This window comes from Myotis myotis, unplaced genomic scaffold (assembly GCF_014108235.1).
Source record: "Myotis myotis isolate mMyoMyo1 unplaced genomic scaffold, mMyoMyo1.p scaffold_m19_p_17, whole genome shotgun sequence".
NCBI lineage: Eukaryota > Metazoa > Chordata > Mammalia > Chiroptera > Vespertilionidae > Myotis > Myotis myotis.
In genome coordinates this window covers 24,497,098-24,514,979 of record NW_023416321.1, presented here as the reverse complement: position 1 = coordinate 24,514,979, position 17,882 = coordinate 24,497,098, and the positions used below count along the sequence as shown (strand labels likewise).

Below are 17,882 nucleotides of genomic sequence, written 5' to 3'. Positions count from 1 at the left end.
AAAGAAAAGAATGGTAGCAGGGAGGGTTTGCCCAAAGAGAGAGCGGCAAGGGGGATCAGAGAGGTAGAGAGAAACATCAATCTGTCGTCCCACTTATTTATGTATTCACTGGTTGTTTCTTGTATGTGCCCTGACTGGGGATTGAACCCGCAGCCTTGGTGTATCAGGACAACACTCTAACTAATTGAGCTATTCAGCCAGGACTAGATGGGCTCTTTCATTTAACACAATTCTGAATTTGAGTCCCTAACTTTGGCCCTTACTGATGTGTGCCCATAAGTAAGTTACTTAACCTCTCTGTACCGCAGTGGCTTCATCTGTAATAAGAGATTGTAAATAACTTATGTAGCACTTACTATGTGGCAGATTGTAGTATAATAAAAAAATATATTTGGGGGAACGCCTTGTAAAGTATATGATTGTCTAACAACTATGCTATAGACCTGAAATTAATACAAAATAAAATTTAATATAAACTATAATTTATATATATATACATATTGTTCCTGATTCTGGCACAAAGCTCCTAAAACCCACAAAATTTCCTGAGTGATACTATAGTAGTGTCTTGTTATTCATAATGAGCCCTTTTGGACCACATCTAAGTTTATGCTAATGAGATGACTCAGCATGGAGCCCCTAGACAGCTCAAGATGCTGGCTGGCCACCAAAAAGATCAAACAGGTAAGGTTAGAGGTGAAATTAGATCAGCCCCAACCATCCCTCAGTTTCCAGAGATTGGGGGAGGGCTGGAGATTGTTCAAGATAAAAACTCTTGAACAGCAAGACCCAGAAGAGCTTCTTGGTTGGTGAATGCGTCCACATGCAGGAAGGGTGGTGCACCTGAACTCCTTGGGGACAGAGGCTTCTGTATCTGGTCCCAGCCTGCATACCTGTATATCTGGCTGTTCATTCATAGTCTTTATAATGAACCCATAAATGTAAGTAAAGTGTTATCCTGAGTTCTGTGACATTCTAGCAAATTACTGAACCTCAGGGGGTTGAGCATTGACCTATGAACCAGGAAGTCACAATTCAATTTCCTGGTTGGTTGGTCAGGGCACATGTCCGGGTTTCGGGCTCCATCCCCAGTGTGGGGCATGAAGGAGGCAGCCAATCAATGATTCTCTCTTACCGTCGATGTTTCTACCTCTCCCTCTCACTTCCTCTCTGAAGTCAATAAACATATTTTTTAAAAAGAACTAAGCCCTAGGGCATTCCAATCTTCAAGTTAGTGAAAAGAAAAATGGAAAAGGAACAGCTGGTGTAGTATGGGGAAGATTGGTAGACTCTGATATCTGAAAGCAACTGAAGAAAGTGTTTCAAGAAGGGAGTGATCACGTGACTACTTGCTGTGATGGGTCTGATAAGAACAGAGAACTGACAATTGAATTTGTCAGCATAAAAATCATTGTGAACCTTGATAAATGTGGTTTCATTATTCTGGAAGGGGCACAAGCCTGACTGTAGTGTGTATGAAAGAGAATAGGAGGTGAGAAAATAGAAACAGTTTAGGCAATTTTTTCAAGTTCTGCTATGAATAGTTAGCAGACAAATATTTGGTGAAGTCACTGGAGGGGAAGGTAGGGGCAAGATTTTTTTAAAAGATGAGAGTTATATTCCATTAGTGTGCTGTTGGGAATGGTCCAATAGAGAGAGAAAATTTGACCATGTGATGAGTAAGCAGATAATTGCTGGAGTCATGCCTAATCCAGTATATAAGGGAGGGCCTGGCCTCAGACAGACACATGGTCCATTCATCATATAGAGGAGTGAAGGCAGAGAGTGAGAGCCTGAATATTGGAGGATAATATTTTTGGTGGTGGGAGGACAGGATTTTTTCTTCTGATTTCTATTTTCTCAGTGGGGGAAAAAATAACATTGGCTGAAAGTGAGAAGCAAAGTGAGATTGTGTCCTAACATAGGTGGTGTGTCATTGTGTAACTGGATTTTAACCTTCCTGGGGAGGGGCAGAAGGTCAGGCAAGTCTATCTCAAAGCTTGAGGGGAGGGAGTGATGAGTGGGTCATTCAGCAAACAGAGGGGCTGAAAGGATGCCTCCTGTGCTGGCCCATAACTCCCTGGGGGCTCAGGGGGCTTGGGCTGCTAGAGCCAGGTGGGGCATGTGTTCTGTGCCTGGGGTTCCTGGACTCTTGGAAAGGTGTCAGGAAGTTCGTGAAACCCAGACACTGTATGAGGAATTTTGTGTGTGTACTTTTGTTTCAATGGTATAAAGTCCTCTGAGCCCACCTGCTTGGGCTCCCCCTTCCCTTGTCATAAAACAGGAGCAACTCCCCAGAAGGGACAAACATCTGAGAGATCATAAATGGTGGATAAAAATCATTAGATAGAAAAATCTTTTTTTTTTTTTTTTTTTTTTTTACTGTTTGCCAAGCTATTGGAAGAGAACAGAGGGCATGTCCTGAAGTGAAAAAAGTCCATCTGGAAGTGAAAACAGCCACACACTTAGGTGAAGGAGAATGATGAAGATCAGACCTGTCCTCTCTGTAGAAAATGCAGGTACCTGGATGCACATGTACCCACGTGCTCTGTGTGTGTATGGGATAACAATTAACACTTGCATTGTCTGATGGTTTTCAATGGGCATTTCCATAACACAGAATGGCCACAGGCCATGGCCACTTGGTCACACATTTCCCACAGGTTCAGAGAGTGTAGTGCTCACTAAATGGAGATGCTACAGCCCACGTTCAAGTATTTTGTTTCTTCTTTCAGTGCTCTATCCTTTAGATCAGGGTTTGTAAATCAGCATCACCTGGATGCTTCCCTACAATGTAGTCTTGGGCTCGGCTCCAGCCCTAGAAACTCTGATTCAGTATGTCTACAGCAGGGCCTGGATAACTGCACTGTTGGAAGCATCCCAGGTGAATCTGAACACCACTATACTTGGGGAACAACTACCCTATATAAAAAGCCGTGTGTGTGTGTGTGTGTGTGTGTGTGTGTGTGTACAGTGGGCATGTGTCCTCCCACAGGCAGGCCTACCAACCCTGTAAAACATCTTGGATGCCTTTCATTCCTCTTTTATTTTTATTTTTTTAAAATATATTTTATTGATTTTTTACAGAGAGGAAGGGAGAGAGAAAGTTAGAAACATCGATGAGAGAGAAACATCGATCAGCCGCCTCCTGCACATCTCCTACTGGGGATGTGCCCGCAACCCAGGTACATGCCCTTGACCGGAATGGAACCTAGGACCTTTCAGTCCGCAGGCCGACGCTCTATCCACCAAGCCAAACCGGTTTCGGCTCATTCCTCTTTTAAGGATCTTCTACCCTTTGGCCATCCTTCCTGGTGCCTCATGGTTCTTTTCCTAACCCTCATCAGATGATGGCTTAGTCCCTCTTAGGGGGTGGTACATTGTCACAATGGGGAGATGTTTTAGGGAGGGGATATGTCTTAGCACACAGTATATTGGTTGTGTATTTGCCATGGCAGCTCTCTACCACAGAACTCCCACATGTATATCACATGCTTGCATGAACGCCGTACGAATATAATACCCACAAAACTCTCAGGATGGAAAGTAAACACATATAATGAGCAGGTTGGTTTTTAGAGCATCCAATCTTTTCTAGGTAAAAAAAAATTATGACAGCATAAAAAGTGTCAAGTCTTACCACAAGGCATGCTCTTGAAGTGAGGCCTCCAGAAATACCAGTTTGTCATGGAAACGCTGACAGGGCTTCAGTCGAGAGATGCTCACAGGTTCAGCCTGGAATGGCGCAGCCTCCTGTGGCTTATTTACATCCTGGCTCATTGAATGAATTCTCTTTTCCTGTTTTCTGGCCCATGGGAAGTCAGCTGGCCTTCCAGGGACCTGGAGGGTTCTTACCAGGAAGGTGGCTGTGTCTCTCTTGGTGGTGGTCTTCTGACTTCTGAAACGGGGAATAGAGGGAGGTCTTAGGATCGTTTTTTACATCTGGGAGGAGGGCCTGGTGAGTGTAGAGAAAAGAAGGAAGGAAGGAAGGAAGGAAGGAAGGAAGGAAGGAAGGAAGGAAGGAAGGGAGGGAGAGAGGAAAGGGAAGTGAAGGGAAGGGAGGGGAGCGGAGGGCATTGGGTCCCTAAAGATATGGATTCTCCCTTCTTCCAAACTGGACCGCAGGAGTCCTGGCAGGAGCCAGAGAGGAGCATTAGCTGCTTTATGGGTCAAATGGGCAGGGCCTGAGAGGTCTGGAAAGAGAAAAAGGTAGTTTCTGTCTGTGGGAAGTTTCTATTCAGTGGGGAAAGTATAGTCACCTAGGGGCTCCCAATCCAATCTGACAAGGGAGGCAAGAGTTCTACACATGAGTCCAAGAAAGATGGAAGGCAGAAGGCACAGTCCCGGCATTCCAGGGCTCACAGTCTGGAGGGAGAAAGACTTGTTTCTTCAACCCTGGCCACAGGCTGCCCAACCCCTCACCAACCATCTTAGGAATTGAAGCCACCAACCCCACCCGGACCATGGAAGAGCTGGGCTGAGACAGGCCCAGCAGCCCCCTCCTGTGCGCCTGCCTCCTGCTGCCTATCAGAGCTGTTGGCCAGGCCTGGGCTCTGCTGGGAGGCTGGTTTGCAATCAGGCCGCTATGATCAGGCCCACCTTTCCTCTAGGGAGCTTGAGAGGCATCCCAGGGCTGGCTCTGACATGAATTTGTGCTCAGTGCGCAGGCGATCAGAGCTGACTCCTCTCGCTTCTCCCTCGGAGGTGTTGATAGTAACAGCAGAGACGAGCTGCCAAGTTGGCAGCAGAACAGAGAACAACAGAGCGACTGTGCACTGCGGATTGAGGCGGGCGGGCGGAGAGCAAGCCAGCCAGCAGAGGGCTGGGCCTGAGCAGCAGTTTGTTTATCCTGAGATCTGAGATCCAAAGTGTCCCTCCAGTCTGGGCAGCCAGCATGTTGCACAAGGAAGGGAGACAATGTGGGCAGGTGATGTCTCCAGGGGAGGCCGAGGTGGGGGATGGGCGGGGGGAGGGAGGGGAGGTGTGCAGGGTGTGGTGTCTAGGAGGCTCCCGGATCTGGGTGCTGCAAGAGCTGATGGGCGGGACCTCTGGCTGGTCCTGAAGCCGCCAGCCAGCCTGGCCCCTAGAGGCTTGCCAGGCCTCTGAGGCAGGTCAGAGATCCACCTTTGTCCCTGCTGTTGATGAAGTAGTTGTGCAATTTCCAGACAGAAATGGACCTAGGGTGCGAGCTGGTGAGTCTGAAGCTGCTTCCACCCAAAGAGGACCTTAAGAGGACATCCATGCTGTCAATCAGTTGATCTCATTGAGCCTCAGAGATTGGTAATCTACTTCAGAGCTTTGTGTGAGGATTCAACAAAGTAGGGAGAGCAAAAACTTACCTACTGCTTACTACGAGGCAGACACTGTTCTAAGCACTTTCCGTACTCAAAGGCACTTACTCTTCAAATGAGTTTATCAGGTGGGTATTATTACTCCCATTTTATTAATAAAGTAACCAAGGCACAGAGAGTAAAGTAACTTATCCAATGTCACAGAGCTCTCACCATGACTCCCCCAGAACAGTTCCAAACAGAAGACCCAGGCTCCTGACATCCTACTCAGGGACTCCGTGGGGCCCTAGGGTTGTCTTCCCTGCCACCTCTGATCCCTACTACCTCATTTATCCTAGGAGCTGGAATAGTTCCTCCTTTGAGAGCCCCTGGCCTCCCTGTTCCTCTCCTCCCTCCCCTTCCTTCTGTCTGAGGCAGAACAGAGGAATTCTCAGCTTCCTCTAGTTACCCTCAGCCTGCAAAGAAAACATAGTCTGCTGTGCCTGCTGCTAGTTCCTCTAGTGACAGCCACAACCCATTTTCTCAGTGCCATCCCCAGCTGGTGCTATAGGCAGGGCTGGGGCCCTAGAGTCCTGCCTGAGGCCGTGGGCCAGTCACATCAAGGCTGGGCCCTGGTGGCCACTCAAAGGGAGAGGCCTGGGCCAAATAATTTCTTGAAGACCTTTTCAGCTCTAGGAGCTATAGCTGCACTGCATTCACCACCTTCTCCTAGAGGAGGAAGCCCAGTAGATAGACATGTTCCCCATACATTGGGGGAGTTCATTAATGCAGCCTTGAAAATTAGTAACCAGCTTTACAAGTCCATTGAACTGTGCTACTGGCCACCCTTGCCTCTTAGGAGATATCTTTGCCACTTGCTGGGCAGCCAGCCAGAGCTACCTCCTGTCAGCTGGGAGACAGCCAAGCCAGAGCCAGGAGCCCGGATTACTGACTGCTTCCTAGGCCTGAGCTCTGCCCTGGGATGAGGAAAGCAGATCACCAGTGCCCAGGGAAAGGTACACTGGATAGACCAACGGTCGCCAATTGGTGGTCCGTGAGGTCTGAAAGGTTGGCAACCGCTGGTACAGACGTCTCAGAACAATACTTTCTGTTCATGTGCGCTGGGAAGCACTGGGAAGCACTGTGGTTACGTTAGCTACAGACTCACCCTCCCAGTTGTGCCTTTAGGTAATGGCCGGTGACAGGAGGAGACCAGGTAGGGTTGGGAAGCTGGGGCGGAAACTCTGCCATGGATAACTCAGAAGGAAATGGAATATTCTAATTTTTTTTTTTTATTGCTTAAAGTATTACAAAGGGTATTACATATGTGTCCTTCCCCCCCCCGCCCGCCCTTGACAGTCCCCTAGCCTCCCCTATCCCCCAGTGTCTTATGTCCATTGGTTATGCTTATATGCATGCATACAAGTCCTTTGGTTGATCTCTTACCCCCCTCCCTCCTGCCCCCCAACCCTCCCCGGCCTTCCCGCTGCAGTTTGACAATCTGTTTGAGGCAGCTCTGCCTCTGTATCTATTATTGTTCAAAAGTTTATAATGGTCTCTATTATCCATGAATGAGTGAAATCATGTGGTATTTTTCCTTCATTGACTGGCTTATTTCACTTAGCATAATGCTCTCCAGTTCCATCCATGCCGTTGCAAATGGTAAAAGTTCCTTTTTACAGCAGCATAGTATTCCATCGTGTAGATGTACCACAGTTTTCTAATCCATTCATCTACTGATGGGCACTTAGGCTGTTTCCAGATCTTAGCTATGGTGAATTGTGCTGCTATGAACATAGGGGTGCATATATCCTTTCTGATTGGTGTTTCTGGTTTCTTGGGATATATTCCTAGAAGTGGGATCACAGGGTCAAATGGGAGTTCCATTTTCAGTTTTTTGAGGAAACTCCATACTGTCTTCCATAGTGGCTGCACCAGTCTGCATTCCCACCAGCAGTGCACAAGTGTTCCTTTTTCTCCACATCCTCTCCAGCACTTGTCGTTTGTTGAAGGAAATGGAATATTCTAAATTTTAACTTGGAGATGAAAGCAGGGATGGGGTACCTTCTACTCAGAAACCTATTCTTAAAGGGATGTTCAGTCCCCAGGAATCAGCAGGAGCTTAATGGCCAGTAATTATGAACAAAGGGGGCTGTCACAGCCCAAGCAGTCCTTAGGCACAGAAGAGCTCTCTGTCTGGGCCAGGAGCTGGAGGGGAGACGAGTCGCCCCAGCAGAGGAAAGGTCCTGATGTGTTTCAAGGCACATCCAGAAGGCAGATGCCCATCACCACACAGGGCTGACCACCATCTTTGGGATCCAAAATATTGAACTTGCTTTATCAGAGGTTTGCATTTTCCTAGGAGGAAAACATCTCCAGTGTTGTAATAGAAGTCAGAGAGAGGAAGTCAACTTCCTGTGAAGTGACAAGGGTCTTTGTCCATTGCTTACAGAAATGCATTTACTGTCTGACTGGTGTGGTTCAGTGGTTGAGCGTTGACCCATGAACCAAGAGGTTACAGGTTTGATTCCCAATCAGGGCACATGCCCGGGTTTTGGGCTCCATCCAGGTGGAGGGCATGCAGGAGGTAGCCGATCTGTTTCTCTCTCATCAGTGTTTCTCTCTCTATCCTTCTCCCTTCCTCTCTCGCAAATCAATAGACATATATATTGAAAAGAAAAGAAGTGCATTTACTCTGTCAGACCCTGAGGGGCTCATTGACCACTGATGATAAGGAGTCCGAGGGGTGGGTATGGAGGGAGACCACAGAGATTGGGGAGCAGCTCCCTTCCTCCTGCTTCTCATTCTGTTTGGTGCCAAGCAGTGATCAGATGGCATGAAATCAGGAGAGGTGAGAAGCAAGGAGCCAGAGCTGAAAGGACAGGGAGAATTTACCAGGGGTAAAAAGATGAGGGTAAGATCGAGGGTTCCCAGTGAGAGAGCCTCAGGGACTGGGGGAAGGGAGACTGCAGGAGAGAGAGGGCCTTTCTGGGGGGAGAGGGGACAGATAGAGGGCATACTCCCCAGCCCTTGACCTTCTTGGATGGGGTGCATAGCAGGCCAGCCCAGAGGCAGGGGGATGCCTAAGGTGACCTGTAGGAGTTCCTTCCCTGTGAGGCCTCTGTAGAAATTCAGAATGGGTGAGCAGAAGTGGGTCGAGGTTCAATTTTCCTAAAGAAGGCCTGAGCTGGAGACAGGATGCGTTGACTCCTTTATTTATTTATGAGGCTATCGATTATAATGCAGCTTTTCCACAGGATCCTGAGGTAGTTGGAGTTGGGAGAAGATACCTTTTACCAGTTACCTTCCCTTGTCCTGAAGATGTCAGGCGCCATCCCTCTCCTTCCCCACCCCTTCTACAGGCCTCATCCCTGTGTACCCTGACTATCGGGGGCTCAGGACAGCCCTCTAGTTTCCTCTTTTCTCAGGTCTGGCTGTTCTGGGTTCCTTCCAATATTTAGGACACACTCCAGCACCCCAAATCCTAACAGCAGGGCATTGTTAAACTGGAGTACAGAGCTGTAAAGGCACCTGAGACCCTCCTGGCAAAACCCTTTTATTCTACTGAGAAGGAACAGAGGCCAAGGAGAAAAGATGTTCCCAAAGTCCACAAGGAGAGACAGAAATGCACAAGAATGGAGGCCTGCTGATTCCTCCAGGCAGGACCCTGTGCACTATACCACCTTGCCTTCCAGTCTGGCCCCTCAACCCAGAGTTGGGGCGTCCCTGAGCTAGGAATCACTCTCTGGGACCCTTGCCCCCTTTTGCAGTCTCCCAGCAGGGCCTCTCCTTAGATCTTTTTTCACTTGATGAAATCTTTGCTCTCAGTCGGCCCCACTTGAAAATAGGATTGAGGAGGTTCTGTAGAACCCCAGAGGAAAACAGGATAGTGACAAGCTATGAGGCCGATCAGCCTCACCTGGCCCGGTCTACCTTCCTCCCCACCTGCCACCTTTCCTGAGGCCTCTACCAGCCTTGGTGCCCCAACACCAGCCTTCTGGTGGGCAGAGATGCCCACGTCCACGCATCTTTGTGAAAGAAAGTGGCTGTTCTCCCTCAGTCCTAAATCCAGCTCTTGAGCTGCTGGGGAGGCAGGGAAAAGCTTTTCCAGGTGGGCAGAATCCAGGAGACAGGCCGCTGCACCATGCCCCGGGGGCTGGCTCCTCATCTTTGAAGACCCAGAAGTTTAGCTCAACAGAATGTGGCTCTAAAGATGAGGACCATTGCTTGGGGCTAGGTGGGCAAGCTGCCCTCTCAAGGTTGTCTGTGTTATTGTACTTGTTAAGTCCATTTTGGCATTCAGTGTTCCAAAGTTTAACCCCCAACCCAATTTACTAGCCTCACCTCTTTCTTCCTTTCTCCCAGGCTATACTGTATCCAACAGGAATTCCATAAAACAGCACATTTTGTTCTGTACCCCTATCTGTCTAGAATGCCCTATCTTCCTGCCCCACACCTGCTATGGTCCCTGTTTATACCAGCTGACATTCATTGTTACTATACTAACTTTTCTGGATACTAACTTTTCTTCATAACCTCAAAATTCTCCCCATTTCTCCATTGGGTTACACAGTTATTAAGTGGCAAATTCAGGACTTGAACCCAGGCCTGTGTTTCCAGAGTCTATATTCTTAGCCACTATACTATATTACCTCTCAAGGAACAGACACCTTTCCAAAATTATCTTTCTCTTATCTAGGATTTTATCTTCACTTTCTTCATTACACACCACTTTTTAAAAAACTGTAATATAAATTTGTTTTCAACAAGGATAGCAGAATGCTAAACAAAGTGACACAATTGGTCAGCAGGCATACATTTACTCTGCCCTGCCCTGATGGATACGTGAGATGGATGTTTGCATGGAGTTCCAAGGTCGAGCAGCTTCCTGGGTCTGTAAAGTCACCTCCATTCCCACAGCACTAACCAGCCAGAGGGCCAAGTGTGGAGCTTAACTTCTACAAGTCCAGCAGCAGAGAATGTGGCTGCTCCGAGGCTGGAGGCGTCCAGTGGCCAGGTGGCTCCTCACAACATGGACTGTCTGAGAGGAAACAAATGTCTTCAGGGTCTGAAGCGAGGGCCCTGGAGTGTTGCAGAAATGCCCTCCACAGAACAGCTCTGGTCCTGGGCGGTGGGGTCCATCCCCGGAGGCAGTCACTCTCACCATAGATCATCGATTGCAGCAGAGAAAGCAATGACTCCAGCATTTAAGCCAGCTCTGAAACCAATGGCTCCTCCGGTGATGCAGCCACTAATGACACTGTTCTTCTGATCTGATCTTCCCTGGTACGATTCAACCAAACACTCAGTGCAAGAAAGCATGGCGCCCACAATGGCAAAATTTTTGGCGTACAACATTCCTCTCTGCCTCATGTCTTTAACAACTTTTGCTGTCGGTGTACGGTCAGGATCCTTAGGGTCAAGGCCCACATTGGTATCGATGCCGGCGGTGAACACCCCAAATGCACCTCCCAAGACAAATCCTCCCACGCAGGCCAGCGCTGCCTTGAAGGCGCACACAGCTTTCCATCACTTCTCGATCATCTTCTGCTCCTCAGTCTTGGTCGGACTCGGGATCCCGCCCAGGCTCCCGGGCTCCAGGAGCCTGGGCTGACGCTGGTCACCCACCAGGTACTGCAGAAGAAGGCTGTACTGCAGCGGCGCTTCGTGGAGCCCTCCACCTCGGGCACGGAGCCGCCCGCACTGGGGGCAGCCGCCGTCATGACTGCAGTTGCCCAAGAAACCCTCAATACATCACTTTTTGATTTTTTTTTTTTTCCTGAAACTACTTAGATACCTTAACTTCCTTACTAGACTGTGAGCTTTTCAAAAGTAGGGCAGGGGTCGTATTTAATGTGTTCCCAACCCCAGGGCCAGTGCTGGCACATGGCAGGGGGCCATTAAGTGTGTCCTGGATGAAGAAACAAATGCATGACTGAAAGGATTTGAATCCTGGCAAGCTCTACTGTCTGCCATGTGGAGTGGGGAGTCGGAACTCACCCTTCTGAAGGGCCCAGGTTCATATTTCATTTTTTTAAGGCACCGTGGGACATGAAGGGAATGGAAGCGTTTCATAGATGAGTGAGAACAGGAAGGCAGACCCCTGTCTGTGTGTAATTGCAGAGCCTCTTCCTGGTGGCTGCTGTTGGCAGCATGCTGGGCGTGTGTTTTCAATTCTCCAGGCTGGGAACTGCAGGTAATACCTATTGCTTTGTGAGACCTGACCTGGCTGTGAAAGGAAAAAAGAGAGGAGGATAATAAAAGCTGTGAGCAATGGCTTTGCCAGGTGCAGGGTCTGCCCCAAGAGGGAGTCCCAGCATGAGTCCTACCTTCAGGACCCACTTGGGTAGGGCAAAGGGGAATCTAGCCACCCTTTCTGTGCTGGACTCTTTTGGGATCAGAAACTCCACATGGAACAGCCCATGGCAGGGGGGGTCTCTAGAGGGGTTAAAAGGCAGTCAATCCACTGGATGTCTTTCTAAGCTGCGAAACAGTAACAGGAGGCTCTAAGGTGCAAGGACCTGGTGTGTGGGTTTCAACTACAAAGGGTGTGTGTTTGTGCAAGGGGCAGGTGGAGAGAGGAGGTTGTGCAAGATAAGGCTAGAGGGTGAGGCTGGGTCTGGGCTTGAAAACCATATGGAGTAGAATGAACTTTATCCTAAAGGCAATGATAAGCCACTGAAAGGTTTTAAGAAGACGTGTGACAAGTTCATATTTGTGTTTAAGAAAGATCCTTTTTGCTTCTGTGGGGAGCAGTGCTGTTCAACAGAAATATGAGAGCCATAAATGTGAGCCACAAGAAATTTGAAAATTTCTAGTAGCCACATTAAAAATGTAAAAGCAGGTGAAATTTTAATGTTTTATTGAATTCAATATATCAAAAATATTATCATTTAACATATAATCAATAGAGAAATCTTAACGATGTTTTACTTTTTCGTATTAAACCTTCAAAATCCAATGTGTGTTTTATACTTACAGCTCATCTCAATTTGAATTAGCCACCTTTTAAGTGTTCAGTAGCCACACATGTTTAGTGGCTCACATATTGGATACTGTAGATATAGATAATTTATTTGAGAGGAGCAAGAATGGCAAAGCTGTTGCAGTTGACCTGGAGGAGGATGGTGGCTTGGGGATAAAGGCAAAGGGACAGATTTCAGAGATACAACTCCTAGGTTGTCATCCCAGACCTGGTCTTCATATCTCTGAACTCCTTTTATCTAAAAGAGAAATAAACTCTTATCTTGTTTGGGCCATTTTACTTGGGGGGGGGGGGGGTTGCCTTCTACTCACAGCTGGACCTAATTTTAATGAAGACAGCACCTAAATGGAGATGTCTAATGGACAGTGAGATCTGATGGTCCACACAAGGAGAGAGGTCTGAGAAAGCTACCTATAAACTTGGGAGTTCCCAGTCCATAGCCAGTCACTGAAGCCATGGCAACATGTGAGATCTCCAAGGGAGAACTGTCTAGTGCAGCGGTTCTCAACCTGTGGGTTGCGACCCCTTTGGGGGTTGAATGACCCTTTCACAGGGGTCACCTAAGACCATCGGAAAACATATATTGAATATATAATTACATATTGTTTTTGTGATTAATCACTATGCTTTAATTATGTTCAATTTGTAACAATGAAAATACATCATATCAGATATTTACATTACGATTCCTAACAGTAGCAAAATTACAGTTATGAAGTAGCAACGAAAATAATTTTATGGTTGGAGGTCACCACAACATGAGGAACTGTATTAAAGGGTCACGGCATTAGGAAGGTTGAGAACCACTGGTCTAGTGGGAAGAGAAAAGGATCTAGAAGAGAACTCTGAGGAACACCAACACTTAGGATGGGCAGAGGGAAAGGAGCCTGCTAAGGCAGCCAGAAAGGTAGGAAGGAAATCGGGGCAGTGTTGTGCCATGGAAGCTTAGGGAGGAGACAGTCGCAAGGAGGGGTGATCAACAATGGTAAAGGCAGCTATCTTTACTGTTTCTAGGGGTTTGGATGGTACCATAGAACCTGAATAAACCAACTTAGGTTTTTGCTGCAGCCCCACATTCCTACGGAAGCTGGGCATGCATCCTCCGGCTCAGTGCCCTTCATTGGGCCCCAAGTTCCTTAAGGATAACATTCTAGCTCCTAAGCACATCCTTTAGGCCCGTCCAAAGTCTGGTCCTAGCTTTTCTGTCCAGCCTGTTCCCTTCCCAGCACACTCTGTCCCTGCCAGGCCTGGCTTCCTACCATTCCCTGCCTTGGCTTGTATGCTTCTTTCTGACTGAAGAACCTTCCCTCCCTCCATTTTCTCTTTTCCCCTGGATCCTACCATGCTTTAAGACTTACCTCAAATGCCAACTCTCCTGTTTCCTAATTCTTCCAGACAAATCAACTGCCTCCCTAGGCCCATGCTCCCCATGAGTATTTTGCTCACAGCCACAGCCCTCATTGTAGTGTGATCTGTGTTAAGGTTGGTTGTGTACATGTGTGTCTCCCCAACTAGACTGTGGACTTGGAAAATTCTGAGGCTGATTCTGGCTACTCATCCCTGTCCCCCTTGGTGTTCTCCTCACAGCTTGTTAATGTTTAAGAAGTGTTTATGGATTTAATGGAACAGTTGTTCCTCATAGGCCTCAAGTAATGGTATGGTCTCTATCTTCTTTGTCATACCACTCAAGGAGTCATAGGGATGAAGGAGGCACTAAAAAACCTCTGTTTAGAGTGAAATAAACAAGGAGTTGAGTTTGAATCCAGCTGCTCAAAGAAATAGTCCCAGTCTGAGCTTTCCCTGACCCAAACAGCTTATATCATTTGGGTACCCCCAAACCATCCTGTTAATAGAAAAGCAATAAAAAAATAATAAGATTAAAAGTTGGTTCTTTGAAGAAATGAACAAAATTGACAAATCTTCAGCTAGACTGACCAATGGAAAAAAGAGAAGACTCAGGTTACTACAAAGAGGAATGAAAGAAGGGACATTGTTACAGATCTTAGAGAAAGGAAAAGAATTACAAAGGAATACTGTGAACAAGTATACTATTTAATGCTATTAAATTAGATAACCTAGATAACATGGACAAATTGTTAGAAACACAAGCTACTGAAATTACTTCAAGAAAAAGGTAATCTGAATAGACTTAAAAGAACTAAAGAGATTGTGTTAGTATTTTTAAAACTTCCCACAAAGAAAATTCCAGGCCCAGATGGCTTCTCTGCTGAATTCTACCAAATCTTTAAAGAATTAATACCAATATTCACACCCTTCCAAAAAATACAATAGGAGGAAACATTTCCAACTCATTTCATTAGTCTAGTATTACCCAGATACCAACACCAGTCAAAGATATCACAAGCAAAATATGTATCAACATATCAATATAGATGCAAAAATCCTCAACAAAATACTAGCAAAATGAACTCAGCAACAAATAAAAAGAATTATACATCATGACCAACTGGCATTTATCCCAGGAATGCAAGATTGGTTTAGTATTTGAAAACCAATATAATATACCATATTAATAAAATAATGGACCCAAACCACATGATCATCTCAAAAGATGCAGAACAAATATTTGAAAAAATTCAATATCTTTTTACTAAAAAAACACTCAACAAATTATAAATAGAAGTAAACTTCCGAAGCTTGATAAAGAGCATATACAAAACCCCTACATCTAACATTAGACTTAGTGGTGAAAGACTGAAAAGCCTTCCCCCTAAGATCCGGAACAAGATAAGGAAGTTTGCTCTCATAGTTCTATTCAACACTGTACTGAAGGTTCTAGCCAGAACAATGAGGCAAGAAAAAGGAATAAAAGGAACCCAGATCAGACAGGAAGAAGTAAAACAATTTCTATTCATATATGATATGGTCTCATGTATAGAAAATTCTAAAGAACATAGACATACACAAACTATTAGGGATTTATTAATGAGATCAACAAGGTTGCAGAATACAAACTACAATACACAAAAACCAATTGTATTTCTATATACTGGCAATGAACAATCTGAATATAATATTAAGAAAATAACTCAATTTATAATAACAAAAGAATGACATATTTAGGAATGTATTTATCAAAAGAAATTTAAGGCATGTACACTGAAAATTGTAATACAATATTAAAAGAAATTAAAGAAGACCTAAATAAAAGGGAGGAAATCCCATGCTCATAGATCAGAAAACTTAATATTGTTAAAATAGCAATACTCATCAAATTGATCTATGATTCAACATAATCTCCATCAAACTACTAGCTGGCTTTTATACAGAAACTGATAAGCTAGTCAGTCCTTAAGGTCATATGGAAGTGCAAGGGACAGACTAGACAAAGAATCCTGAAAAAGAAGATCAAAGTTGGAGGATTCACGCTTCCAAATTTACAACTTATTACTAAGCTATGAAGAGAGTGTGGTGCTGGCATAAGAATATATAGATCAATACAACAGAATTAGGAGTCCAGAAATAAATTCCTATATTTATGGTCAATTGATCTTTGATAAGGATGCCAAGACAATTTAGTGGTAAAAGAATAGTCTTTTCAACTAATGATATGGGGCAATTGAATTCCACATGTAAAACAAAGAATTCAGATTCCACTTCACATCTTAAATAAAAATTCCTTCAAAATGGATCATTTAGCAAGAGCTAAAACTCTTAGAAGAAAAGATAGGAATAAATTTTTGTTGTCTTGGTTTAGGCAGTGATTTCTTGGATATGACATCAAAAGCACAACATCATTAGCCACCAAGAAAATGCAAATCAGCCCTAGCCGGTCTTGCTCAGTGGATAAAGCACTGGCCTGTGGACCTAAGAATCCCAGGTTCAATTCTGGTCAAGAGCACGTACCTCAGTTTCAGGCTCCTCCCTGGGCCCCCAGCCCTGTGCAGGAGGCAACCAATTGATGTGTTTCTTTCACATTGATATTTCTCTCTGTCTTTCCCTCTCTCTGCCACTCTATCTAAAAATTTCTCCCTGTCTTTCCCTTTCTCTTCCACTCTCTCTAAAAATCAATGGGAAAAAAAAATCCTCAGGTGAGGATTTAAAAAATAAAATTAAAATTAAAAAAGCATAAGGGACTAAAAGAAAAATAGACAAATTGGTCTTCATCAAAATTAAAAACTTTCGTTTACTTACCTTGTAGGGAACCTATCATGATCACGAAGGTGGTCTCCCTAGGGTGAGGTTCACCCATTGCACTCCTGCTGTGCTGATTCCTGCAATTTCTCCAAATGTGGGAAATTCAAGTGCATAATTTGTGGTAGTGGGGGACTGCACTCACATTCTCCCTGTAGAAGAAAAAAGAAAAATGAAAAGCTTTTGTACTTCAAAGTTTCACCATCAAGAAAGTGAAAATACAATCCCAGAATGGGAGAAAGTATTTGTAAACTATATCTCTACGGAAGGTCTAGTATCCAGGACACATAAAAAACTCTTACAATTCAATAATAAAAAGACAAATGACCTAGTTTAAAAATGAACAAAGGATCTGAATAAATACTTCTCTAAAGAAAATATACAAGTTGCCAATAAATACGTGAGAAGCTGCTCAACATCATTAGCCACCAAGAAAATGCAAATCAAAACCACAATGAGATTATCATTTCACACCCACTAGGTTGGCTTTAACCAAAAAGACAAGTAATAACAGTATGTTACTGATAGGAATGTAAAAAGGTCCAGCTGCTTTGGGAAACAGTCTGACCCTTCCTCAAAAGGTTAAACATACAGTTACCATAAAACCCATCAATTCCACACGTAGGTATATACTGTATGTCAAGAGAATTGAAAGCATATAGCCACACAAACTTGTACATGAATGTTTATAGAGGCATTATTCATAACAGCTAAAAAGTGGAAACAACCCAAATGATTAATAGGTAAATAAAATGTGGTGTGCTCACACAATAGAATATTAACCGGCCATAAAAAGGAATGAAGCACAGATTCATAGATAACATAGATGAACCTTGAAAACATTATACTAAGTGAAATAAGACAGGCACAACAGGCCATATATTTTATGATTCCATTTACCCAAAATGTCTAGCACAGGCAAATCCATGGAGACAGAAAGTAAATTAGTGGAGATTAGGGGGAAATAAGGGAGTGACTGCCAGTGAGTATGGGGTTTCTTTTTTCGGGGGTGAAAATGTTCTAAAATTAAATGGTGATGCTGGTTATGCAGCTCTGTGAATATACTAAAAACCACTGACTTGTGCACTTTAAAAAGGCGAGTTTTATGGTATGTGAACTATATCTCAATAAAACTGTTATATAAATAGAATTACCTTATTATGTTAAATGTAAGGTGGGCCTCCATTTCCTAGCGAGAAGATTTTTAAAAAAGGTTTTTGATAACTGAAATATGCTGTAACATCCCTGACAAGGCAGTTTCCCTCTAAAATTGTCCTTAAAAAGGAAGGCAAAATTGTGCAGACCTCATTTTTTAGGGCTCCCCTCACCATTCCCCACCTACTCTAAGAGACTGACAGCGAGAGAACATAGTGTATGTTTTTATGACTGTGGAGACAAGGATCTCCCACATAGATAATCTTGTCTCCCATTATTGAGGCTCTCCAAGAGCAATTGATGGTTTCTGTCTGCCC

The 17,882-nt window shown here is 44.9% G+C and overlaps 1 non-coding gene and 1 pseudogene across 1 annotated transcript; one reads left to right on the top strand and one right to left on the bottom strand.

The window, feature by feature from the left end:
- Window positions 1–10,040: 10,040 nt before the first annotated feature.
- LOC118672368 lies at window positions 10,041–10,993 on the bottom strand (annotated as a pseudogene).
- Window positions 10,994–16,402: 5,409 nt separating this feature from the next.
- LOC118672574 lies at window positions 16,403–16,564 on the top strand. The gene has a single exon (XR_004973129.1). It is a non-coding gene; the product is annotated as a U1 spliceosomal RNA (small nuclear RNA).
- Window positions 16,565–17,882: the final 1,318 nt, after the last annotated feature.